Consider the following 6,105-nt stretch of genomic DNA (forward strand, 5'->3'; position numbering starts at 1 on the left):
GCGCTTTCACAAGTGCTTTGGTCACGAAATGGGGTACTGAGAATTGGGGCCTTTTGAGCCACACGGACCGACAAATCCCTACGTTTTTCTCCCTTCATAGATGCCCAGTCAGAGCCCGTCTCCCTCTGTGGCAGTCTCTCCAAGGAACCTTCTCGACCCTTCCTCGGTCAGAATCACTTGTTCCCTGCTCCCGAGATGACGCCACAGCACCGGGGAGTTGGGAGAGTTCAGCTGCCCTCCAAACACAGGAAGACAATGGCCTGAACCCCTCTTCCCGCTAGACTGGTTGCCCTTGAACCCACAGAAATTCTGAACCAGCTCTCCTGGCCCTGGGGTGGTTTACAAGTTTGACCCCCAATGCTTGGCTGTCAGGTGATGTTGACCAAAGTGAACTTGTCAAATTCCCGACTTCAGAGTCACCCTGTGTTCTCTGGGGCTGTTCACGGAGCAGTAACGCCCAGGAGGTAATTGTTGTATTTGGTCCCATGGCTACAAAGCCTTTGGTCTTAGGGGCGATCGAGGACAGATTGAGAGCTGAAAGATCATTTTCAGTTAATCACTCCCTCCTAAAGACAACATCCTGGCAAAGGAAGGACAGCACGGGTGGAAGCAAGGATTCCTCGTGTGTCTCCAAGTTAGGTGAACTAATCCAGAAGTATGTAGAGTTGGTACCCAGAGTCAAAATACCTACCGTGTTTTATTCAGATCCCACCTCTTTACAGAGGACAGTTCCTTCTTTGAAGGAGTTTATAATCCGGGCAGATGAGAGTGACACGTACAAATCAGTAATACCAGGCTCTTTATGATAAATGACAAGGTAAGAAATAATTTAGCCTCAGAAAAGTAACAGTGAGACATTTAATGTTAGTCACTGGTTCTATCGTTTGAGTTAATATTTTGCATTTCAGCCTAAGCAAAGCTTACCGTTTGATGCATTTCCTTTCATGTTTTATGAGCCATTCCAGATGATAGACTCTTAGTTCCACAGGGGCTCTAAGTGAAACCACCTTGTTCTGTACTGAAGAAACAGGACCAGAGGATTTTGAGAGTTGAGGAAGGTTTTGATGTAAGTCAGTGGCAGGGCTGACCTGATGCCTAGTCCAGAACATAGCCCCTAATCCCATCATGTTCTGGTGTAAGAGCCAGTTTGAGTTACAAGGAGGGCAAGTTATTTTTAGTGTTTGTTTTTTTAGACTAGTGTAATGACCTTGATCTAGTATCCAATATGAGGACTCTGCCTTTTAAAAAATTAATTCCAGGGAAGGTGGTCCTTAGAAATGGGAAACAGGAGGAAGAGAGTGGTTGGACACTGCCATGGGATGATTTTATTTGGTTTATTGATTCACTTGGAATTGATTATATTGCGAGTGCGCCCCTCCTACCATCTCGTTGTGGGTTCTTGTTTATGTCTTTGGGTGTAGAAGATCTTTTCTGGTAGGTTCTGGTCTTTATTAGGGATGGTTGTTCAGCAGTTAGTTGTGATTTTGGTGAGCTCGTGAGAGGAGGTGAGCTCAGGGTCCTGCTCCGCCATCTTGTCCCAGCCCCTCTCAGTTGGAATTGGAATAGGATTGAATTGGAGCTTTGATCAAGCTTCAAGTCACCAAATAATGAGTATTCACCAAGTGCCAAGTATTGTGTCAAGCATTTTGTGCAGTGTACAGAAGAGTTGGGTAAAATTCCACTGTCCTCAAGGAACGTAGAGACTAGGATGAAACCAGTTCACACATATTTTAAATACAAGGAAATGCATGGTGCTTCGAACCTGGAAGTTGCTAGTTAATGTTTGTTGATTGAAACTATGAATAAATGAAACAGTCTGGGGTTTCGACTGGTTACCCCCAGTTGTGAATGGGGAGGGGGTTTGTATAGACACGTCAGGAACATAACCAATCATAGGTTGGAAAGGTTATGTGTTTGCAAACATCTAAGGATTTCCTTCTGTTCAGGAGACCTTTGATTTAGTATCTGGAATGTGGATTCGGAGAGTAAGAAGATTGGTTCTTGCTTGTGCCACCAGCTGAATGACAGTCAACACTTACTGCCAATTTGCCTCCATTTCTGTCTCTTACATGGGTTAAGACCTGCCACCTATTCACCACAAGACTCTTGGAAATGTTACTGAGTCAATGCCTATAAAAGCTATAAGTTAACAGAAGGACAGAAACCTAAATGCATACTCTGTGTTAATACTTAATAATCCTTATGATTTAGATATTGTCCCAATTGCTGGGTGTGGCCCCAAGGGGGGAAAGTTTCCTATAGAAAGGATCTTATACAATTCAGTGCAGAGGGATTGAAAAATGCATGCAGATTTTTCCACTCTAGGCTGCTCACCCAGTTCATTTCCATAGCGCAGGGATGGGACCAGTTTATGGGGTGTCTAGGGACGTAAGATAGTCTCAGATGGTATATAAATAGCATACAATCACAAATAACCATACTTACAAGAACAAGCAGATAAGCATACTTATGAATACTAAGTATCGTTTTCCAAATTTGATAAGTGAAATCTGTAGTCTACAAGCTTGTAAATCTCCTGGAGGCCAGGGCCACTTCTTACACATTTTGTTTCTAACACTTTTTTTCATGTTTTTATGGAATCTTCTATTATTTTAATAAAAAGGTAGTATGATGGACAGCTTAAGAGAGTTCATTGACTCTGGAAATAAATAGAACTGGGTTCAAATTCTTACTCTGCAGCTTACCAGCTACAGTACATATATGACTTTGGGCAAGTCAATCAACTTCTATAAGTTTCTGTTAAATGAGGATAGTAGTTCCCACCTCTTAGGGTGGTTCTAAGGATTAAAATAGATGACATATATATAGTACTTGAGTTCGTGACACATTAAAAGCAGCCAATAAATTGTGGCAATTACTGTTTGAGAATACTGTACCAAATTGATTGTCATAATTTATTATTTCCCGATTGTTTTTTCCCCAGTCTGTGGCTTCTCTTGGTTCATTCTCTTAATGTCTTTCAAAGAGCTGAAGATCTTAATTTTGAGGAAGTCCATTTATCAAGTGTCATGTTTAAGAAATTTTGCTTAATTCAAGGTTATACAGATTTTTTTTCCCTGTATTTTTCTATAAGTTTTATAGTTTTTACACTGATTGATTTCAGGGTGTTAAACTAAACTTGCATTGTTGGGAAAAGTCCTACTTGGTCTTGATGTATTACTCTTTTTATACAATATTGTATTCAGTTGTTAAAATTTTGTTAAGAATTTGACAATTTAAAATATAATTTAAAATCTTTGCTTATGGAGGGTATTGTTTTGTAATTTACTTTTCTTGTAATTTCTAGTTTTGGTATCCGAGTAATTCTGGCCTCGTAAAATGTGTTCAGAAGTATCCCTTTCTCTTCAGTTTTCTGGAGGAGTTTGTGTAGAATTAGCATTTTAAAATTTCTAAACATGGGAGTTTGATTTTTAATATAAATTTATTTATTTATTTATTTTTGGCTGCGCTGGGTCTTCGTTGCTGCGCACGGGCTTTCTCTAGTTGCGGCGAGCAGGGGCTACCCTTCGTTGCGGTGCACAGGCTTCTCATTGTGGTAGCTTCTCTTGTTGCGGAGCACAGCCTCTAGGCACGCGGGCTTCAGTAGTTGCAGCACGCAGGCTCAGTAGTTGTGGCTCGTGGGCTCTAGAGTGCGGGCTCAGTAGTTGTGGCGCACGGGCTTAGTTGCTCCACGGCATGTGGAATCTTCCAGGACCAGGGTTTGAACCTGTGTACCCTGCATTGGCAGGTGGATTCTTAACCACTGCGCCACCAGGGAAGCCCAACATGGAAGTTTTAAGTTATATTTTTGTTAAAGATTTCTGCCTTAGCTGCATAATTTCTAGCTTAACTACTGATTTGGTTTTGCTTGTTTATTCTTTCAGTTGCTAAGAAAGGTGTGTTAATACCTCCCAAATGATTGTAGATTTGTCTGTCTCTACTCTAATTCTGTCATTTTTTTTCTTTATGTATGTTGAGGCAATATTATAGGTGCCTCTATTTTATATAATACGTTAGGTTTTTTGATAAAGTGAATGTTTTACCATTATGAAATGTGCCTTTCTGATAGTGCTTTTTGTCTTAACGTTTGCTTCTCTGATATTAATATAGCAACCCCAGCTTTCTTTTGGTTAGTGTTTGCCCGGTATATCTTTTTCTCTCTTTTTACTTTCAACTTTTCTATTACCTTATGTTATTAGATGAGCTGCTCATAAACAACATATAGTTGCATTTTATTTTTATATCATGTTTATCTTGTAACTTGAAACATCCAGTCCATTTACATTTAAAGTAATTACTGATATATTGGAGTTGAACTCTACCATCTTATCATTTACTTTATTTTTGTCCTATTCTGTTTCTTTTTCTCTTCTTTCTTGCCTTCTTTTGGATTGATTTTTATTTTTTAATTTTATTTTTTGGCTGCACCGTGCATCATGTGGGATCTTAGTTCCCCGACCAGGGATTGAACCTGCGTCCCCTGCATTGGAAGCTTGGAGTCTTAACCATTGGACCGCCAGGGAAGTCCCGCAATTGATTATTTTTTATATTTCATTTTCAAGGACTAATTCAGAGCTGTTCTGGAGCCAGCTCAGACTGGCTCAGGAGAGCCAAGAATGCCTATCTCCTCCCAACTCCATGTTCAGTAACCTCTTGGTGGCTTGACATTGGCCGTGGTAGAGCATTTATACCATAGAAAGTAACAAAGGCTTCAGATCAGGGCTTTTATCCTACAGAGAGCTGGTCGCTAAATGTTTACCAGCAACCAATGATTAGTACTTTCTCTTCCTGGATAATGCAAGGATCTTAGAATACCTTAGCTCCTTTGTTATCCTTCTCCATAGTTATATGCTATTCTTGTCATGCATTTTAATTCTATAGTAAATATCATGTGTTTGCCATTTTCTGAAGTTCCTGTGGGTTTGTTTCTATTACTAACATGTTCTAACTGGTTCTAGTTTGTGTTCTTGTCCTCTCATACGCTTGATTACCAATGTTGTGTCTAACATTTTATTTTTAAAATTGTGTAGGAATAATTTGAGACCTAAAATGATTTTATCTTTGCCCAGATAAGGTTTTCATTTTCATCTTGCCATGTACCCAAAGATGTCAACAGTCTGGAATCACCTTTATCTAATTTTAGGATTTGAGATTTTCTGGACCACCCAGATGACTCAAAGCTGGGCTCCAGTTCTTGGGAAGAATGTTCATCTTCTAATTCACCCTTATTCCTCGAATCCCAACCCAAAACACAGGTGTGGTGGTTCATTTTATTTGTCAACTTGACTGAGCCCTAAGATGCCCAGATATTTGGTCAAACATTATTCTGGATGTTTCTGTGAGGGAGTTTTTTGGATGAGATTGACATTTAAATTGGTAGACTGAAAAAAGCAGATTGCCCTCCATAATGTGGATGGAGCTCACCCAATCAGTTGAAGACCTGAATAGAACAAAAGGCTGACCTCCCCCAAGTAAAAGATAATTCCTCCTGCCTGACAGGAGGGATTGAACTGGAACATTGGCTCTTTCTGGTTCTACAGCAGCTTCTGGCCTTCCGACTTGAACCAGGACATTGGCTCTGCAGATTTTTTACTTGCCGGCCTTCATAATCATGTGAGTCAGTTCCTTATGATAAATCTCTTTACATCTATCTACCTATATATCTTTATGACTCTGTATCTATCTTTATCTCTCTCTCTCTCTCTCTGTCTGTCTGTTTCTCTCTCTCTCTCTGTCTGTCTCTCTCTCTCTCTCCTGTTGGTTCCATTTCTCTGGAGAACTCTAAGTAATAGACATTTACCAGGACCCTCATCCTTGGAGGGCCCTGGACTCTGACTTTTGTCTTTGTGGTCATGATAGGCTGTCAAAAGTACTGCTCAGACTCTCAACCACTTGTACTGGAATTAGCAAATAGCCCTCTGGGTAAAGCAGTCCTAAAATGCTGAACTCACTCTCTGGTGTTTTTCTTGGATATTGACCTGGTAATTACTACCTTAATAGTTCTCTCTTAATTTTGAGTAGATGTTTTGTGTATTTTGTCCACTTGTCTAGTTATCGTTAGTGGGAGAGTTGTCTGTCACCCTAGTCCTCCATTACCAGAATCAT

This window comes from Eubalaena glacialis, chromosome 13 (genome assembly GCF_028564815.1).
Source record: "Eubalaena glacialis isolate mEubGla1 chromosome 13, mEubGla1.1.hap2.+ XY, whole genome shotgun sequence".
NCBI classification, from domain to species: domain Eukaryota; kingdom Metazoa; phylum Chordata; class Mammalia; order Artiodactyla; family Balaenidae; genus Eubalaena; species Eubalaena glacialis.